General features: G+C 43.5%; 1 protein-coding gene across 6 annotated transcripts in view; it reads left to right on the plus strand.

The window, feature by feature from the left end:
* The first annotated feature begins 254 nt into the window (after nt 1-254).
* sorbs2a (sorbin and SH3 domain containing 2a) overlaps nt 255-21,453 on the plus strand; it is a 133,602-nt gene continuing 112,403 nt past the window's right edge. For 3 of the 6 annotated variants that reach the window (XM_090187367.1, XM_090187368.1, XM_090187370.1), the window contains exons 1-2: nt 18,332-18,471; nt 20,877-20,940. The gene's annotated coding sequence lies outside the window, so the exon portion shown is untranslated. Of the gene's footprint in view, nt 498-17,299; nt 17,344-18,331; nt 18,472-20,876; nt 20,941-21,453 lie in introns of those variants that run through there. The other 3 variants (XM_090187371.1, XM_090187369.1, XM_090187372.1) reach the window with 2 other exon arrangements.

A 21,453-nucleotide genomic window follows, 5' to 3' on the forward strand; every position in this document is an offset into this window, starting at 1 on the left:
TGAGGCTATATAAGAGTTGTGATGCAGAACAACACTTCTGACTCATGGTTGGCACAGAGTACATGTCATCTTGCTCTCTGGGTTCACGAACTGTGGACTTCGTCACTCACTGAAGAAAAAAAATGGCATGCAGTTGCTTATTCTGAACACACGAGAGCATGGTTGTCTTCCTGAGTGTGTTTCTGCAAACATGGCCAAAACTTGACAGATTGTTCCACTGACCTGGCCTTCCGTTGTGAACATCTGTCCAGCATGACTCTTGCAAAATATATGTTGTTGAACAGCACCATTTCATTACTCAGACACATTTTGTGCCAGTTTCTGCTATTTCAGATATTAATGTGTTAAAAGCTGAAACCACACAACACAATCACATTCCGAATCCGACTTTGTGCCTCTGTGCCAGGCCCCCTCACTGTGGCCCACAAGCAGCACACTATGAAGAGTTCAACTGACAGCCTGGAGTGAGCCAGCCAGCAGGAGGAATACGAAACAAGGTAAACGTTATCTTTATCTCAATGAGGTGAACATTTAATTGCTAACGTTTTAGCCCTGATTCATACAAATATTAGGTGTCTAAGACGGGTTTGATCCTGTTTCCTTGCTTGCTAGGTTAGTCAAGTTAGATAGCTAGCTAGATAGTTAGCTTGGTTGGACTGTTCAACCAACACCGATATACTCTCATAAATGTGAGGCTGACACAAAGCTTGGTTAATTCTCTCAATAAGTGTACATTTCTGAGGCGTCCCAGTAAATGTATTTTAATAACTTGACTTTCATTCTTGTCTAAAGGTACTGGGACATATCCAGCTTGGTAGTTAGCTAGCCACATGCGAAGGAACAGAGCTGCTTGTGTGTGCGCCGTTGCTGTGACCTTCTCCCACTGTCGTTTACGGCAGAATTAAGTGGGGAAAGTCTCGAAATTCTATCAAAACCTCGGTGACAAAACTCCCTAAAGGCAGCCTGAAAAGTAGCTGAATTTGTTGCTAGCCTCTTTTACCAGTAAAAGCCGCTGGAGGGGTCTGAAGACTCTCTAAATATAGTGACAACGTTGCTAAATTGGCAACACTTTGGAGGATGAGAACCTGCGCCATTGACAAACTTCAAGCTATACTGGGTTTGAAACAAATCATATCCTATCCAACTACAGTTCATTCTTCTATATCTCAGGTACACAATTGTCTGAGTTGGTTTCTCTGGACAGCATATCTGACTGGCAAAAATCTAATAAATATATTGTTTGAGATGTTTCAAGAAGGATATTTTGTGTGCACAAAATGTGTTTCCTGTAAAATTCCGTATGGGGAACACTGTAGTAAATGTGTACTCATGACAGAGATGCAGAAAGTAAACAGCATAGTGGGTACATTTCCACAACAACTAAGAGAGTTGAAGCGCGAGGCTCAACTTCTCTGCTGTTTTGGTTCCCTTGGCGTCCACGCTGTGAACACTGTCAAGAAAACTTGTGCACGTGGGCCGATACTGTGTGTGACTCACTCATCTCAATATCTGCAATGCTGCTTATGGCAACGTCATTTCACTGAGTCTAACTTTAATTGAATAAATGGCTATCGTTTCACAGTGGAATATAACACAATGTGTAAAAAAAAAAAAAAAAATACATATTTTGACACACCCTCCCACTGGGCAAAAACTATTGTTTCCACATAATTTCAACACACAAAAAAATCTTGCGATGATGTTGAATCAACGTGGAAACTGATTGGATCTGATAAAAGTAATCAGCGTACAGGGCATTTAGCATTTTTTCACCTAACTTTTAACCTAAATTCAATGACATAGTGACTTTTTATATTCAATTCAACCAAATGTAAATCAAAACTAAACGTAGAACTGACGTCTGTGCCTTTTGGCCTGTGTCTAGTTAGGGACAACACATGCTGTGTTACTTTTAACATGATCACTGTGTTGGAAAATGAGCACAACATGCATCATCTCCAACTAGACACACGGATGTGTTAAGAAACAGCACAACATCTGTTGTTGTTTTTTTTTTTTAACACATTTGTTCTAAGAGTGTGGGTTCAAACCCAGGTCTCCTGCATACCACATGAGTGTTACCCCGCTGAGCTAAAGCCTAGGCATTAGCTCTGGGATTTAACACAATTATTCAGGTCTCAGATTCATTAATCATGCCACCTCCATTACATTATATCAAGCTATATCAAAACTTGTTGGATAAAAACATTCTGAAAAGAGGAGGAGTATTCGTTCAGCGGAGGAGGCAAAAGAGGAGAGATATTTATTCTCTTTTATCAGTCTGTGGGGTCAGAACAGTTAGCTTTTCTGAATGTCTTAATCCTTTTAACTGAGGTGCTGGAATTTACAAAACGGCCAAATCGGGTTCCTCCCAACAGATTCCGGCTCATTCCGTTTGGAAGGTGAAAGCTTGTTCTGAGAAGAAATCCATCATTCTTAACATTTTTCTTCCTTTTCATTCCTCTTCAGGGAATCCAGCCCTTTTCGGTCATGGTGTGCCTACTTTCCTGTGTCATGTGGTCAAATACTGATCTCCAGATGTAGATTTTTTTCTGAAGTGAGGGAATGTTGATACCAAAGAAGGAGAAAAAGGAGAGGAGAAAGGAATGTTTGAAATTCCATCCTAAAAATGTATGCTGTAAGACTCAAATGTACCCCAAAATCTCACAGAAGACATTGGTTGTGGTGGGTCTGCAGAGGGTGTTTTAACCAGTTGTATTTCATTTCATACCTCTGCATCTCTCCTCTTCTGTCTATCATATTTGTATTTGTCTCCCTCCCTCTTTGACCTTTTGACCACCTGTCTCTTCTCACATATATATTATTTAATCTTCCTCTCTCGCTCTCTCTTTCCCTCCCTTAACCCATCGTCTTTCTTTTCTCTCTCTCTCCACCCTCCCTCTCTTGACCTCCCCCTCCACTCTCTATTTTTCTCACCAGTTCTCTTGTTTCTGCTCCCAATCCCCCCTTTTTCCAGTTGACATAAGGTTAAGCCTCCGGGTCATTTTAAATTCTTTAACGCGTGTCGGTTATTAGAGTACATTTTAATTCCCCAAAGCCAGGCATTACCAGACCTGAGGTGCTTTAGTGCAAACTAAATTGCATTGTTCATCACCTTCATCCACCTGCAAAGCTGCACAGTCAGTGGTAGAGATCAGGGTTTAAAGTGACATTGCCGCGCAGAGCTGTGGTAACACTTCAGGCCCGACACATACTGCTTCCCACCAGAGACCGGGGTAAATCCGGGGTAAATCCCCACGTCCACCCTTCCCACTGTTTCTCCAACCTGCCTGTATCCCCATTCTGATTTCCGTTCGGTCTCAATAAAGTTCCAAAATACCCAAAAGTAAGTGTAGCCATGTAGAATTCCCCCTGGTAACAAGACCACTGTAGGCCTGTGCCTGGCTTGATCCCTAGCGTACCTCTGGCTCTAACTGAATAGAGCTGCTCTCTCCGTGGCAGCCTTGGCTTGATAGGATTAAATGAGCCATTACTTAATTACAGACCAGAGGAAAATCAAGCTGATCGCTAAAGCTGATTTTCCATAGAAATGCCTTCGACTACAGCCGGTAATGAGAGAGAGAGAGGGCGAGAGACTAATATTCTATTCCGATCTTCGACATCTCATCCTTCAGGCAGTCTGCTCAACAGAGCATGAACGATCTTACAGTCACTCAGGATCAAACTGGATTCACTAAAGCATCAACGCACAGCACTAACCCCAGGCAGTTAGCCAGCAACGTCAGCTGTTGAGGTTGTACCCTCACCAACCTGTGCTTGTTTTGTGCCCCTTGCCAATGCCCTCTGGGTCTATCTGTGCCACCCTATTCTGTCCTTCCCTGGCACTGCTGGCATGCTGTGCATCCCAAATTCAACAGCAGGCATCCACGTATTTATCACAGGCACGGTGTGTGTGTGTGTGTGTGTGTGTGTGTGTGTGTGTGTGAGTGCTTGTGTGTGTGCATGCTTGTGTTCCCACTAAGCGGTGAAAGTGAGGAAGACACAAGACGTAAACCAACAGCCATGGGAGCCAAACTGATACACTACTGAACCAGCCACGCTTGTTGATATCTCTCTGTCTCTCTCATGATACTTTATCTCTCACGCACGCACTCTCTCTCCTTTCTTTCTTTCTTTCTTTCTTTCTTTCTTTCTTTCTTTCTTTCTTTCTTTCTTTCTTTCTTTCTCTCGCTCTCTATCTCTCATCTTCTTTTCCCCCCATACCTTCAACAACATGATAAAAGACACCTGTTCTTTTGGAATCACATATCAGACCTCGCATCATCGTCGAGCTACAGTAACCTCGGAAAGTATTCAGACCCTTTGACGTTTTCCACATGTTATTATGCTACAGTCTTATTCTAAAATTGATTAAATACATGAAAATCCTCAGCAATCTACACACAATACCCCGTTAGCAATAAAAAACAGATTATACCTTCTCTAAATAAGTATTCAGACCCTTTGCTATATGACTTGACATTGAGCTCATGTGCATCCTGTTTCCATTGATCATCCTTGAGATGTTTCTACAACTTAATTGGAGTCCACCTGTGGTAAATTCAATTGATTGGACATGATTTGGAAAGGCACACACCTGTCTATATAAGGTCCCACAGTTGACTGTGCATGTCCGAGAAAAAACCAAACCATGAGGTAAAAGGAATTGTCCGTAGAGCTCCGAGACAGGATTGTGTCGAGGCACAGATCTGGAGAAGGGTACAAAAACATTTCTGCAGCATTGAAGGTCCCCAAGAACACAGTGGCCTCCATCATTCTTAAATGGAAGAAGTTTGGAACCACCAAGACTCTTCCTAGAGCTGGCCTCCCGGCCAAACTGAGCAATCGGGGAAGAAGGGCCCAATGGTCACTCTGACAGAGCTTTAGAGTTCCTTTAGAGTTCCTCTGTGGAGAAGAGAGAACCTTCCAGAAGGACAACCATCTCTACAGCACTCCACCAATCAGTCCTTTATGGTAGAGTGGCCAGACAGAAGCCACTCCTCAGTAAAAGGGAGATGACGGCCCGCTTGAAGTTTGCCAAAAGGCACCTAAAGGATTATCAGACCATGACAAACAAGATTCTCTGGACTGAAGAAACCAAGATTGAACTCTTTGGCCTAAATGCCAAGCATCACATCTGGAGGAAACCTGGCACAATCCCTACAATGAAGCGTGGTGGTGGCAGTATCATGCTGTGGGGATGTTTTTCAGCAGCAGGGACTGGGAGACTAATCAGGATTGAGGGAAAGATGAACGGCGCAAAGTACAGAGAGATCCTTGATGGAAAACCTACTCCAGAGCGCTCAGGACCTCAGACTGGAGCAAAGGTTCACCTTCCAACCGGACAACGAACCTAAGCACACCTCTGGCTTCGATCGCACCTCTGGCTTCGATCACACCTCTGGCTTCGACCCCGGACTTGAACACGATCAAACATTTATGGAGAGACCTGAAAATAGCTGTGCAGTAACGCTCCCCATCCAACCTGACAGAGCTTGAGAGGATCTGCAGAGAAGAATGGGAGAAACTCCCCAAATATGTATATGTGGAAAAAGTCAAGGGGTCTGAATACTTTCCGAAGGCACTGTATACCCCATCGTCTCAACCAACCCCCACTTATCGAGCCAGCCAGCAATCAGACTGAAGAGACCTTGCTGAGAATTGGATGTGTGACTAAACTACACTACAGTGCACCATCTAACAGGGGTGTTGGTGTAAATTCCTGTGTCGAGGGCAAATATTTAATAAAAAAAATTGCAACAGAAGACAATCTGAGTCTCTAATTGGACAAGTCCAGGTAGTCCCTCTCTGTTTGTTTTTCTTTTCAGTTTTCTTCCGTTCCATGCCGAATAAAGCACATGGGAAAATGTGAAGGAGGATGTTACTTAATAAAGTGTATCACCTTGATTTAACCAGGTAAGCTAGTTGAGAACAAGTTCTCATTTACAACTGCGACCTGGCCAAGATAAAGCAAAGCAGTGCGACACAAACAACAACACAGAGTTACACATGGAATAAACAAGCGTACAGTAAATAACACAATATAAAAAAAGAAAGTATTTTTAGTGTGTGCAAATGGCATGAGGAGGATGGCAATAAAAAGGCCATAGTGGTGAAGTAATTACAATTTAGCAGATTAACACTGGAGTGATAAATGAGCAGATGATGATGTGCAAGTAGAGATACTGGTATGCAAAAGAGCAGAAAAGTAAATAAAAACATTATGGGGATGAGGAAGGTAGATTGGGTGGGCTATTTACAGATGGACTATGTACAGCTGCAGCAATCGGTTTGCTGCTCAGATAGCTGATGTTTAAAGTTAGTGAGGGAAATAAAAGTCTCTAGCTTCAGCGATTTTTGTAATTCGTTCCAGTCACTGGCAGCAGAGAGCTGGAAGGAAAGGCTTTGGCGATGACCAGTGAGATATACCTGCTGGAGCGCGTGCTATGGGTGGGTGTTTTTATCGAGATAAAACGGAACTTTACCTAGCAAAGATGACCTGGAGGCAATGGGTCTGGTGACGAATATGTAGCGAGGGCCAGCCGACTAGAGCATACAGGTCGCAGTGATGGGTGGTATAAGGCTCTTTGGTAACAAAACGGATGGCACTGTGGTAGACTGCATCCAGTTTGCTGAGTAGAGTATTGGATGCTATTTTGTAGATGACATCGCCGAAGTCGAGGATCGGTAGGATAGTCAGTTTTACTAGTGTAAGTTTGGCGGCGTGAGTGAAGAAGGCTTTGTTGCGAGATAGAAAGACGATTCTAGATTTGATTTTGGATTTGAGATGTTTTTTTATGAGTTTGGAAGGAGAGTTTACAGTCTAGCCAGACCCCTAGGTATTTATAGTTGTCCACATATTCTAGGTCAGAACCGTCCAGGGTAGTGATGCTAGTCCGTTGGGCGGGTACGGGCGTGGAACGGTTAAAAAGCATGCATTTGGTTTTACTAGCGTTTAAGAGCAGTTGGAGGCCACGGAAGTTGTGTTGTATGGCATTGAAGCTCGTTTGGAGGTCAGTTACAGTGTCCAAAGAAGGGCGAGATGTATACAGAATGGTGTCGTCTGCATAGAGGTGGATCAGGGAATCGCCCACAGCAAGAGCGACATCATTGATATATACAGAGAAAAGAGTCGGCCTGAGAATTTAACCCTGTGGTACCCTCATAGAGACTGCCAGTGGTCCGGACAACAGGCCCTCCAATATGACACACTGAACTCTATCTGTGAAGTAGTTGGTGAACCAGGCAAGGCAGTCATTTGAGAAACCAAGGTTGTTGAGTCTGCCGATCAGAAAACGATGATTGACAGAGTCGAAAGCCTTGGCCAGGTTGATGAAGACGGCTGCACAGTACTGTCTTTTATCGATGGTGGTTATGATATTGTTTAGTACCTTGAGCGTGGCTGAGGAGCACCTATGACCAGCTCGGAAACCGGATTGCACAGCGGAGAAGGTACGGTGGGATTGGAAATGGTCAGTGATCTGTTTATTAACTTGGTTTTCGAAGACTTTAGAGAGACAGGGCAGGATGGATATAGGTCTATAACAGTTTGGATCTATAGTGTCACCCCCTTTGAAGAGGGGGATGACCGCGGCAGCTTTCCAATCTTTAGGGATCTCGGACGATACAAAAGAGAGGTTGAACAGAATGGTAATAGGGGTTGCAGCAATGGAAGCAGATCGTTTTAGAAAGAGAGGGTCCAGATTGTCTAGCCCAGTTGATTTGTACAGGTCCAGGTTTTGCAGCTCTTTCAGAACATCTGCTATCTGGATTTGGGTGAAGGAGAAGCTGGGGAGGCTCGGGCAAGTAGCTGTGGGGGGAGGGGGGCGGAGCTGTTGGCCGGGGTAGCCATGCGGCAGGCATGGCATGCCAGAGAAATGCTTATTGAAATGTTCGATTATCATGAATTTATCGGTGGTGACCGTGTTACCTAGCCCCAGTGCAGTGGGCAGCTGGGAGGAGGTGCTCTTGTTCACCATGGACTTTACAGTGTCCCAAAACTTTTTGGAGTTAGAGCTACAGGATGCAAATTTTTGTTTGCAAAAGCTAGCTTTTGCTTTCCTGACTGACTGCGTGTATTGGTTCCTGACTTCCCTGAACAGTTGCATATCGTGGGGACTATTCGATGCTATTGCAGTCCGCCACAGGATGTTTTTGTGCTTGTCAAGGGCAGTCAGGTCTGGAGTGAACCAATGGCTATATCTGTTCTTAGTTCTACATTTTTTGAAAGGGGCATGCTGATTTAAGATGGTGAGGAAATTACTTTTTAAGAACTACCAGGCATCCTCGACTGACGGGATGAGGTCAATATCCTTCCAGGATACTCGGGCCAGGTCGATTAGAAAAGCCTGCTCGCAGAAGTGTTTTAGGGAGCGTTTGACAGTGATGAGGGGTGGTCGTTTGACCGCGGACCCATAGCGGATGCAGGCAATGAGGCAGTGATCACTGAGATCCTGATTGAAAACAGCAGAAGTGTATTTAGAGGGCAAGTTTACGGATTTAGGGTTGTACCTGGTGGGTTCCTTGATGATTTGTGTCAGATTGAGGGCATCTAGCTTAGATTGTAGGACTTTCGGGGTGTTAAGCATATCCCAGTTTAGGTCACTTAACAGAATGAACTCTGAAGATAGATGAGGGGCAATCAATTCACATATGGTGTCCAGGGCACAGCTGGAAGCTGAGGGGGATCTATAACAGGCGGCAACAGTGAGAGACTTATTTCTGGAGAGATACATTTTTTAAATTAGAAGCTCGAACTGTTTGGACATAGACCTGGAAAGTATGACAGAACTTTGCAAACTATCTCTGTAGTAGATTGCAACTCCTCCCCCTTTGGTAGTTCTATCTTGACGGAAAATGTTGTAGTTGGGTATGGAAATCTCAGAATTTTTGGTGGCCTTCCTAAGTCAGGATTCAGACACGGCAAGGACATCGGGGTCGGCGGAGTAAAACAAACTTAGGGAGGAGGCTTCGGATGTTGACATGCATGAAACCAAGGCTTTTTCGATTACAGAAGTCAACAAATGAGAGTGCCTGTGGGCACGCAGGGCCTGGGTTAACCTCCACATCAACCGAGGAACAGAGGAGGAATAGGATGAGGGTACAGCTAAAGGCTATCAAAACCGGTCGTCTAGTTGGGGACAGAGAATAAAAGGAGCAGATTTCTGGGCGTGGTAGAATAAATTCAGGGCATAATGTGCAGACAGGGGTATGGTGGGGTGCGGGTACAGTGGAGGTAAGCCCAGGCACTGAGTGATGATAAGAGAGGTTGCATCTCTGGATGTGTTGGTTATACTGGGTGAGGTCACCTCATGTGTGGGGGGTGGGACAAAGGAGGAATCTGAGGCATGTAGAGTGGGACTAGGGGCTCCACTGTAAACTAAAACAATGATAACTATCCTAAACAACAGTTTACAAGGCATATTGACCTTTTAGAGAGACATAAAGCGAGTCATAAAGCAATCACAGGTGTTGATTGGGAGAGCTAGCTAAGACAACAACAGGTAAGACAACAACAGCTGATCAGCTAAGTCAACAACAACAGGCAAAATGGCGATGAATGGGCAGAGGGAGTCGGTTAACTACACACAGGGCCTGAGTTTGAGGCTAGGGCCGACAAGTAAACAAAAAAACAAAAAAATGGAGTACCGCGATAAAAAACAATGATGGATATTAACTGAAAAAATGACCTGATGTAGTTTCTTTGATGGGGGGGGGGCCTTGATCGAACCTTGCGGGGGCCCCGCGAAACTGCGCTACACTACTGATGAGTGGTATGTTATTGGAGATACTAGTCTACAGTTAGGTATTTCCTGTGATGAGGTAGGGTTTATGGTAGGAGGTGTATCACCAGGGACGGAGACAATGTGAGCTATGAATCTAATATTTAACCATTAGTCAAAGGTTTGCCTTTGGCATTTTCAGTTGCATCGCAATTTTGCAAACCAGACAGGTCCTCTTCTTATTTTGTTGTTTTACTGGGGAGTGACTGGCAGGTTGCTGGCACAGCTGTCAGACAAAATGCCATCTCCCATCAGAGATAGGAAGAGATTGAGAGAAAAAGGTCCAGACAGAGAAAGACAGTGGTTGAGACAGACGTGGAAGCATCCTGGTTGTGATGTGTGACGCTTACTGGTCCTGGCTACACACACACACACACACACACACGCTCTCTCTTTCCCTCTCTCTCCTTTTCTCTCCCTCTCTCTTCCCCTCTCTCACACACACACACTGAGCCAGCCATCTGTGTCTGAGCAGAGGTGTGAGAGGCAGATATACATTGCTAAAACAGTGGCTGCAGCTAAATTACCATGCGAATGTGACGAAGGTGAAATGGTGTCATTGGTCGAGTGTACAACCTTTCCTGTCAGTGGGAATGGGAGTTCACTTTTTCATTTGATATTCTGTCAGACTAAATGTGTTTTATGAAGTTGTGGTTTCGGGGAAGGTGAGCACCAAGTTGACAATATGGCACCTTGTGTTTGTGTGTGTCAAGTCAAATCAAATTGTATTGGTCAAATACAAGTGTTTAGCAGATGTTATTGCGGGTGTAGCGAAATGCTTGTGTTTCTAGCTCCAACTGTCACGCCCTGACCTTATAGAGCCTTTTTATGTCTCTGTTTGGTTTGGCCAGGGTGTGATTTGGGTGGGCATTTTATGTTCTGTTTTCTATGTTTTTGTGTTTATATGTTTTGGCCTGGTATGGTTCTCAATCAGGGACAGCTGTCTATCGTTGTCTCTGATTGGGAATCATACTTAGGCAACCTTTTGTCATGTGGGAAGTTATCTTTGTTAGGGGTACTATAGCCCTTGTAAGCTTCACGGTCGTGTTGTTGTTGTTATTTTTTGTTTTGTTGGTGACATTTTAACAAATAAAAGGAAAATGTACGCTCACCACGCCGCACCTTGGTCTCATTCCGACGATGGCCATGACACCAACAGTGCAGTAATATTTAACAAGAAATAGCGAACAATATCACAAAAATACACAGTGTGTGTGTGCACGTGCCTGACTTTGGGCATGTGTGTGCGCGTGCACGCTGGTGCACATTTGTTCATGTACTCATTTGTGTACAGATGTAGGATCTTCAACTTAAGATCCTACACCTGTATGTGCGCACAGGCACTTTTGTGATTGTCTGTGTGTGTCACATTCTGTGTATTACAGCCTTTCCAGTAGGTGTGATGTCTGGTTACACCGGTCATTCCCTCGTCTCTAGCCCTCTCAGCACATCCCAGTATTACTGATAAGGCTGTTCTGAGAACTGCTTGGACAAGCCTTTTCACAGTGGCTGGATACAGGATGAAGTCACTGTATTTTATATAAACCGGCTTTGATGCCTGGAGAGCCTGTGGTTGTGTGGTTATCTCATAGGAGCTGGTGTTGAGAGATGTGAGTTCTTCATATCATAGATATTATACAGTGTGCGTTTAATATAGTTGCTACATCCATTTTTGGACTTATAAACGAATGGTATACCCATTGATTCTTGAAGAATATAACTTATAAATGCCTCATGAGCTTAGTTCAATTGTCATTCCGCATCAGAACCCAAAATATAAGGTTGTTTTACTCCAATGTTTGTAATGAATGTAATTGTAAACAAATACTAAATAGTCTGAAAACCAGCCAGGTCACCCATGATACAAGTCAGTATTCAATGTCCATCTAAACTCAGCAAAAAAAGAAACCTTCAAAGGTTATTTGGAAAAATCCAAATAACTTCACAGATCTTCATTGTAAATGGTTTAAACACTGTTTCCCATGATTGTTCAATGAATCATAAACAACTCATGAACATGCACCTATGGAATGGTCGTTAAGACACTAACAGCTTACAGACGGTAGGCAATTAAGGTCGCAGTTATGAAAACTTAGGACACTAAAGAGGCCTTTCTACTGACTTTGAAAAACACCAAAAGAAATATGCCCAGGGTCCCTCATCTGTGTGAACGTGCTTTAGGCATGCTGCAAGGAGGCATTGGGACTGCAGATGTGGCCAGGGCAATACATTGAAATGTCCATACTGTGAGACACCTAAGACAGCGCTACAGGGAGACAGGACAGACAGCTGATCATCCTCGCAGTGGCAGACCACGTGTAACAACACCTGCACAGGATCGGTACATCTTAACATCACACCTGCGGGATAGGTACAGGGTGGCAACAACAACTGCCCGAGTTACACAAGGAACACACAATCCCTCCATCAGTGCTCAGACTGTCCGCAGTAGGCTGAGAGAGGCTGGACAGAGGGCTTGTAGGCCTGTTGTAAGGCAGGTCCTCACAAGATATCACCGGCAACAACGTCACCTATGGGCACAAACCCACGGTCACTGGACCAGATAGGACTGGCAAAAAGTGCTCTTCAATGACGAGTCGCGGTTTTGTCTCACCAGGGGTGATGGTCGGATTCGCGTTTATCGTCGAAGGAATGAGCGTTACACCGAGGCCTGTACTCTGGAGCGGGATCGATTTGGAGGTGGAGGGTCCGTCATGGTCTGGGGTGGTGTGTCACAGCATCATCGGACTGAGCTTGTTGTCATTGCAGTCAATCTCAACACTGTACATTACAGGGAAGACATCCTGACATGACCCTCCAAAATGACATTGCCACCAGCCGTACTGCTCGTTCTGTGCGTGATTTCCTGCAAGACAGGAATGTCAGTGTTCTGCCATGGCCCATTGAGCACGTCTGGGACCTTTTGGATCGGAGGGTGAGGGCCATTCCCCCAGAAATGTCTGGGAACTTGCAGGTGCCTTGGTGGAAGAGTGGGGTAACATTTCACAGCAAGAACTGGTAAATCTGGTGCAGTCCATGAGGAGAAGATGCACTGCAGTACTTAATGCAGATGGTGGCCACACCAGATACTGACTGTTACTTTTGATTTTGACCCCCCTTAGTTCAGGGACACATTATTCCATTTCTGTTAGTCACATGTCTGTGGAACTTGTTCATTTTATGTCTCAGGTGTTGAATCTTGTTATGTTCATACAAATATTTACACGTTAAGTTTGCTGAAAATAAACACAGTTGACAGAGGACGTTTCTTTTTTTGCTGAGTTTATGTCTAAGGACATTGGTAGATAACGTGGATACCGGCCACTAGGGGCAACAGTGACCGCTGTTTCCTTCAAGTAGGTTTTGGTTTTGCCACGGAAATTTAAGCATCTTTCTCTGATCCCAAAGGTTGCAAGTTCAAGTCCAGCAATAGAAAGTAGTTTTTGATATTTTTGCCTGTTCCAAACCTTAACCATTACCTTAAACATTCAGAGTTAATGCCTGAACTTAATCTTATACAATTTGACGTTTAGGAACAACTTCGAAATTTGACGTTTGAGAAACATGGATCAACGTCTAATTCTGACATGAGACTGTGATATCTGGTTGCTGAAAACATGGTTAAAACAACCATTTTTATACCGTGGATAGTCATTCCTTGCATCCATAGCTCTGTTTATGAATTTGGGAGTGGTTACATTTCTCCAGGCCCATTCCTTTTGCTTTTTACCAAAATAGAGGCGGGGTGCGGCTTTGTTACAAGTACACAAGCATTTCAGAAATGCTTTAGTTAACTTTAGTTAACAACTGCAGTGGATGTCATGCAGTTGATGCTTAAATGGATTTATTTGAACAAATCTAATTATTTTTGAGAAAAGGATGTTGTCGTTTGCATCAGAGATTTAGGACAATACTACAGTCAGGTGTTTTTTGGCTTGACAAGCATGTCCCTCTATGGCTGACAAGTGGTGGTTACGACACATTTCAAAATCCTCACTGTTATCCGAAGGCATTCATCCATCTACCTCTCTCTCTCTTTCTCTCTCTCTCTCTCTCTGTCTCTCTCTCTCTGTCTTGTCCTCTCTCTCTCTTTCTCTCACTGTGGGTGTCTCTCTCTCTCCCTCTCTCTTTCCCTCACTGTCTGTCTCTGTCTCATTATTTATCTCTGTCTGTCCCCCACTGACGTGCATCAAATAACACCAGAATGCCAGCTGGCCTAATGTGAAATGCAGTGCCATGAATAAGAATGGCACTTTCAGCTGGCAGTGCCCGCTGTGTGGATTAATGCAGGCAGGTGGGGGGTGGAGCTTGGGGAAAGGAATAGCGGGCATAATCTGTGCTAGGCTGGTCAAGGGAGGTGGGTGGGTGACAGAATCAGCATCTCTATCCCCTCCACTCCTCCGGAGCGAGGTGGAAATCGATGCCAGCTTTAATTGTTTTTAATCAAATGTTGGCAGGAGTCAATGCCTCTTAATAGTGATGGAGGTCTGACTGAGACCAGGTAATGAAGCGTATAGGAGGGAGGTTAGGGTCTGACAGGAAAATAAAAAGGGTCTAGATGACAGGGACAATGTATAATACAGGTCCTGAATTTAAAGGTAAAACGTAGCATGGTCAACCAACTCCATGACGATTCAGGAGATATTAGATTTGCCTAGACCCGGATCAACTGTGTTACAAATGAGTCATACTAAATCGGGTACATTAATTATTTGTATTACAATACCCTAAAAGGACCTGCGTCAGCAACCTTGGTCTATCACATTTCTGGTCGGGCACTTGACGTGGCCAGCCCTCAAAGCAATATCATCAAAGACAAGTCTGTCTGGAATTTACAGTGGAAGTGGCAACATAGTGTAATGCCCCAACAATGTCCCTGCCTGTGCCCTCTTTGCATACCTGCCAACCATCCATTCAGCACCACAGGGCAGTGCCCTTAACGCTCACCAGGCCACCGATAAAGACAATATCGGATGTTTGGTTTGTGTACCCCTCTGGAAGCCAACAGAAGGGAACAGCCATGTGAGAGGAAAATCTCAGATAAAGAAGTTATTTTGTCCTATGGAGTGTCGAGTCGACCTTTCTAGCTCTTTTATTGTGGGCTGTGTGAACGGCCATTGACGAGGCATGGCGCTATGTTTAACCCTCGGACGTGAGATCCTTAAAATTAAAGAGAGACAGGGAGAAAAGGGAGCCCCCCTTTTCACTGCGGTAGTTTAAAAAAGATATATATACGTTTGACCTTTTTTTTAACTAGGCAAGTCTGGTAACAAATTCTTATTTACAATGACGGCCTACCATGGCCAAACCCTAACCCGGACGACGCTGGGCCAACTGTGCATTGCCCTATGGTACTCCCAATCACCGGTTGTGATACAGCCTGGTATCGAACCATCGAACCAGGGTCTGTAGTGATGCCTCTAGCACTGAGATGCAGTGCAGTGCCTTAGACCGCTATGCCACATCTACTTGAGAGGTGGGATGGGCGGTGCCAAAAGATGTCACACCTTAGTTATGCCAGACTGAATTCTGTGCTGGACCCCTTGTGTTTATGAATCAACCTTCAGCTACCTTCACAGACACCTTGAAGGCAGGTTGTCTGTGAATGCCCAAGAACCAAGGGTTTATTTCTAAACATTTAATTCTTAGACTCTCAGGCCTTGTTCCAATAATTAGAAAATACACATTTCCTTCTTTCCTCCCCACGTTGAAGTGACTACTGGGCTGAGATGATTGGACAAGTTCTGGGGTCAGATAGGAAGTATTTACCTATCCAGTCATGTCTTATCAGTGATTATTCCCATAAAAGAAAAGAAAGATGCATTTGACAGTTTCTAAATCCTTGGTTCAGTGAGGCCTAGTTCCAATCCTGACTGGGTTTGAGCTGAAAGCAAATCAAGCCAAGAGACCCAACAGACAACCCCGACCTCCATGAAACTAGCTGGCTTTTTCCATGAACCACCAGTCCGCCAGTGTATTGGAATGGCCCCAGCCGCCACCCCTAAGTATATCTTCATGTGTCCCTGTCACCGGCGGGTCCCTGCATACTAGACGCCACCGCAGCGTCACCTTCTCTCTCCAGACCCAGCGAGGGGCCTGTTCCATGTCTGTCCCCCTGGAGTCGACGGGATAAGGGTGCTATTTAAGGGCCCACTATGCCCTGCGGATAACAGTAGGATGCTTTTGGATTTTGCAGTATGAGTATATTGTTTCAAGATGGTAGCAGAAATTAAACAGACCACACACACACACATATTTGGATACACACACGCCTGTGCGCACACACACACTCTTTGATGTTGTTGCCACCCCTCAAAGGTCATCTATCAACGAAAGGTTATATTTGGCCATCTTTGACCTTGTGTAGAGAGAGGGGCGGGGGACACCAAACTGGATGGAAGCTTCAAAACGCTTCATATACAATATGCCCTTAACCACAGATCTAGGATCAGTTACCCTGAACCCCGATCCTAACCTTAACCATCAGGGGCGGGTGATAACATCTAGATCAGTGGTTGGGGCAACTTCTACCAACTCCATTCAAAGGACCACAATGGAAATAAGCCTTCAAGCTTTGTTGTGATTTTATCCTTGATAATGTTTAATATATGTAATGTTATCTCCGGCTGGAGCAGCCTACTACTTTTCATTATCATATAAATTCAATCAATCAGTCAACATTACTACTGTAGGATAAGCGCCTCGGCTGGAAATACAAGGCCACTTTCCTGTCTTCCAACTAATGTTTTTCTTTCAGGGGCATTTCTTATGTCTTCACTTCCTTATGAGGTCGTCCCCCCCCACTTATATGCCCACTAGACTGTTCATAACAACCTGCATTGGAAAAACATTTTAAGAATTCATAAGCGATATGGGTTCCTCTGGTCGTGTGTGCGTGCAAGTGTGTGTGTGTGTGTGTGTGTGTGTGCCCCCTTTCCGCTAGTCTCATTCATTTCTGTCCCAGTGGTGTTTACGATGCATTAGTACTCCACGTAAACTCAGTTTGTTCTTACTCATGTTATTCCACTACGACACCCGTTATGGGTTTACAACTGTCTGGGCAAGTGTAGCAAAACACCAGCTGTCTAGCGTCTGCTATAGAACTGGTAATGAAGCAGAGAATGTAAAGAAAAGCCCTGGGCACTGAGGCTAAATGATTCCTTATCTGTTCAATCAATCAATCAATGAAATGTATTTATAAAGCCCTTTTTACATCAGCATTTGTCAGAAAGTGCTGTACAGAAAACCCAGCCTAAAACCCCAAAGAGCAAGCAATGCAGATGTAGAATCACGGTGGCATGAAAAACTCCCTAGAAAGACAGGAACCTACACTGGAAGACTTTTCTGTAATTTCAACAGTAAAACACTGTAGAATGCACAGTAAAATACCTTAAATGTGTTTTACAGCATTCATGCTGTAGATAACACTGCATTATGGGTAAAATGCTGAAAAAGACTGTTTAACTGTCATTGTAAGCCTCCTGTAAAAATAACTATCTTACTGTATTTCTTTACAGTAGTACTCGAACACTGCTGTAGTTGGCGGCGCCAAACTTCTGTGGTAAGTGTGTGTGAGAGAGAGAGCTGTCATCTCATCGTTGAAACCAATACTGTTCTCAGGGCAGGTCTGTCGGTTTTGACTAGCAGAAGTTGCTTTTCTTAGCAGGTTACGAGAATTAACGCAGCAGGTTAGCATAATTAGGGAACGGTTAGGGAAAGCTAAAATGCTAACAATGTCCCCAACGCGACTCGCACCTATATACAATCAGGCCTGCCCTGAGAACAGACTTGATTTCCACTAATGCGATGCTCCGTGCCAAACAGTCTGTGAGGGAAGACTAATGCGAAAATAAGCTTTCTGTTCTACTCAAGCTATTTTATTTTGTATTTTCGTGGAAAAGTCGCCAACATATTTTTGAGAAGCTGCTAGGTATGTACTAATTCCATATACTTCTATATAACTACTGCATGTTTTCTCTAGGGTAGGGGGCAGCATTCGGAATTTTGGATGAAAAGCATGCCCAAATTCAACGGCCTGCTACTTGGGACCAGAAGATATGATATGCATATTTGGATTTGGATAGAAAACACTCTAAAGTTTCCAAAACTGTTAAAATAGTGTCTGTGAGTATAACAGAACTGATTTAGCAGGCAAAAACCTGAGAAAAATCCATTCAGTAAGTAGTTTTTTGTTGTTGGTTTTGTAGTTTTCTATTCAATGCCATTACAGTATCCATTGACTTAGGACTCCAATTGCAGTTCCTATGCCTTCCACTAGATGTCAACAGTCTTTAGAAATCGTTTCAGGCTTGTATTCTTATAAATGAGGGAGTAAGACCAGTCTGAACGAGTGGACCCAGGCGCATGCGCATGTGCAGGCGCATGTGCATTTCTTGTTTACCTTTTATATTGACAAAGTTATTGTCCGGTTGAAATATTATAGATCATTTAGGCTAAAAACAACCTGAGGATTGAATATAAACATCGTTTGACATGTTTCTATGAACTTTACGGATACAATTTGGATTTTTTGTCTGATTGTGTTGACTGAGTTTGAGCCTGTGGATTACTGAAGAAAACGGCTAACAAAACTGAGGTTTTTGGATATAAAGAGACTTCATTGAACAACAGGAACATTTATTGAGTAAATTAATCTCTTCTGATTGCCACCATATGAAAATCATCAAAGGTAAGGGATTCATTTTATCTCTATTTCTGAGTTTTGTAACGCTTCTGCTTAGCTGGTTACTGTTTGTAATAATTTGTCAACTGGGCTATGTTCTGGGCTAGGTATGTTCTCTGCACGGTATGCTTTCGCCGAAAAGCATTTTATAAATATGACACTGGTTGGTTTAACAAGAAGTTAATCTTTAAACCTATGTAAAATCTGTTTTGTTTTCTGAATTTTTATAATGAGCATTTCTGTTATTGAATTTGGCGCTCTGCAACCTGCCTGGATGTTGGCCAGATGGGACGCTAGCGTCACACGTACCCTAGAGAGGTTAACTCTAAGCTACTAACTAGCTAGCTAACGTTAGCTTGTTTGGATTGTGTTAGCTAACAGTATAGCCAAGTTGACATCTCGGTCTGTTGCGTTGATCTTTATTGCTGGTAAAATAATCAGTGATATTGTAACTATAGAGCAAATCATTTTAGTATTAACAACGTGCAGAAATCCATATGTGTGTTACCTTGGTTAGGCTACTTAACCGATGGGTGCATGACATGGGTGACATGGTGCTAACGCTATGGTTTAGTGGCAAAGTGGTCGTAGGCTTCACCGGACAAAAATACAGTTCGGAGCGAGAGTTTAGCTATGTCCAATAAGCCTTCAGTTTGTCAGCAGGCACGGACTGACATGTTGCATTGGGATGTATACTTTTTGGGTGATGGGTGATTCTGCAGTTGGGATGAGAGGAATGGAAGCTCTCAGATGAAATGGGAATTGTGCTTGCTAACGTTAGCTATAGTTCAGAGATGAGGAACTCCATTGGACACCTTTCTCTAAATATCTCTGGTTAACGTTAACTTGAACCCCGAGACTGAATAGTGTGATTTAGCAAAAGTGTACTGGAATATTCCCTCTATGCTTTTGTTGCCCTTATTAGCCCATTCAATTAATTAATTCAGAAACAACAGGCACAGACTGATATTTTTACCCTGCAGGGTATTCATGTTATCTTTTATTTTAGTTTTCTTCAGATTGTGTGGTTAGCTTGCTAGCATTATTTAGGGCGATGGTCGTTGCATTTTCCCATGTGGTTTTGCTAATCTTTCAGAAGTGATCCTTATCCAACCATTAATTAGGCAACTTAAATGAATGATTTCTGAAACATCAGGCACAGACTGATATTTTATGTAGTCTTGTAGCCTATAAAAAATATTTTAGATAGTGTGGTTGGCATGAGTTGCATGGTAGCGTATTGCTTGATAGCTCTCTTCGAGTGTCCATGCAATTTGGTGGCTGGGGGGTAGTGTAATTGTAATGCGTGTATATGGGAGGCAAAGTCAAGTGGAGTATAATAAGCAGGCACACTTTAATACCGGTTACCAAATGACAGCACATAACACATACAAGTGCCAAAAACACAGTCTAAAACAAAAGTGCAACGCCTGACAATTATCCACGTAACAAATAACAATCACTCACAAATACAACATGGGGAAAAGAGGGTTAAATAATAAACAAGTAATTGGTGAGTGAAGCCAGGTGTGATATGACAAAGACAGAACAAATGGAAAATGAAAAGTGGATCGGCGGTGGCTAGAAAGCCTGTGACATTGACCGCCGAACGCCGCCTGAACAAGGAGAGGGACCGACAGTAATTTTGATATTGCAGGCTGGCTGGTAGATGGAAGCAGCTGTATTGGGAATGTACCGGTGTAAATCCTGCAATTTCTGTTTTCTAAATATTAAAGCATTCATTACTCATGCGAAAAAACAATGTGGCGAACTACAGTTTTGCTTGTGGGGTAGAGTGCCCTTGCACCAAAGCATCACTACTTGTTACACTACCCCGACCTCATCCTGCAATTTGGGCGACTCATTTGTTTGTGGACACCGAGGTTTAAGAACAAGCACTCCTGCTTCAAGGAGTGTGCCAGAAAACTTGTCTGAGAGCCACCAGTTACTCCAATCTTACTTATGCAGCTGCCAATTGTTTCCACATAGCATTGCAGTTGTTGGTGTCATGAATTAATGTGAGGAGCAATTATATAACAACGGCATTCAGGGAGCTGTACAGTCAAAAGGGTTCACAAAGCAAAGCACTGCAGAGGTGTCAAAAATGCAGAGGGGCAGAGGTGTCAAAAAAACTTACACTAAAGGCCTTGTTGTAATGGGAGAAAAAGATGACAGATACACATTTGGAAAGATCTCACCGATTCTGGTCACAGAATCACAGGTTCATTTAATTGTTGGAGTGTATCGGTCTGTGTCACTTGTCGATCTCGGGGTTCATTTTATACCAGATATTCAGATTAATTATGTGTGTGTTTAATGAAGATTGTCTAATAATTACTCACCCACTACCAGTTTATAAAGTGTCAGGTTTCTCTGTTTCCCTGCATCACTGTGTTTTCTCCTTAAACCAGTGTAGGCATGGAGGGTCTTCAAGATGCAATTAAACACCAATTCCCCGAGTTGGAGACTGAGATGGTGAGATCTTTGTTGGAGCATCTGAGGGCAAATGTTGGAGTGGAGAATACTAACGACCTTGAATATGTTCAGCCCGAGGACATAAAATACAATTTGACACCAAAGAGGTGTGATCTTGATTGATAAATGTAACATATTTATGTCATTGTTATGAAAAAAGGTGCTGTCTAGAACCTACAATGGTTATTTGGCTGTCCCCATAAGAGAACCCTTTGAAGATCCCTTTTTGATTCCAGGCACACATATAACCCTTTTTGTTCCAGGTAGAACTCTTCTGGGTTCCGTGGAGAACCCTTTCCACAGAGGGTTCTACATGGAACCCAAATGGGTTCTACCTGGAATCAAAAAGGGTTCTCCTATGGGAACAGCCAAAGAACCCTTTCGGAACCCCTTTTTTCTAAGAGTGTACACACACAAGATTAAAAAGGTTCTGTAAATAGTTAGTTAGTTTGCCCTCAAAATAAATGGTTTATGCTATGAGGGAGCGAGACATATGCAATAAAAAAGGACGGA

This window comes from Oncorhynchus mykiss, chromosome 10, assembly GCF_057628025.1.
Source record: "Oncorhynchus mykiss isolate SJ-2025 chromosome 10, ASM5762802v1, whole genome shotgun sequence".
Lineage (NCBI taxonomy): Eukaryota > Metazoa > Chordata > Actinopteri > Salmoniformes > Salmonidae > Oncorhynchus > Oncorhynchus mykiss.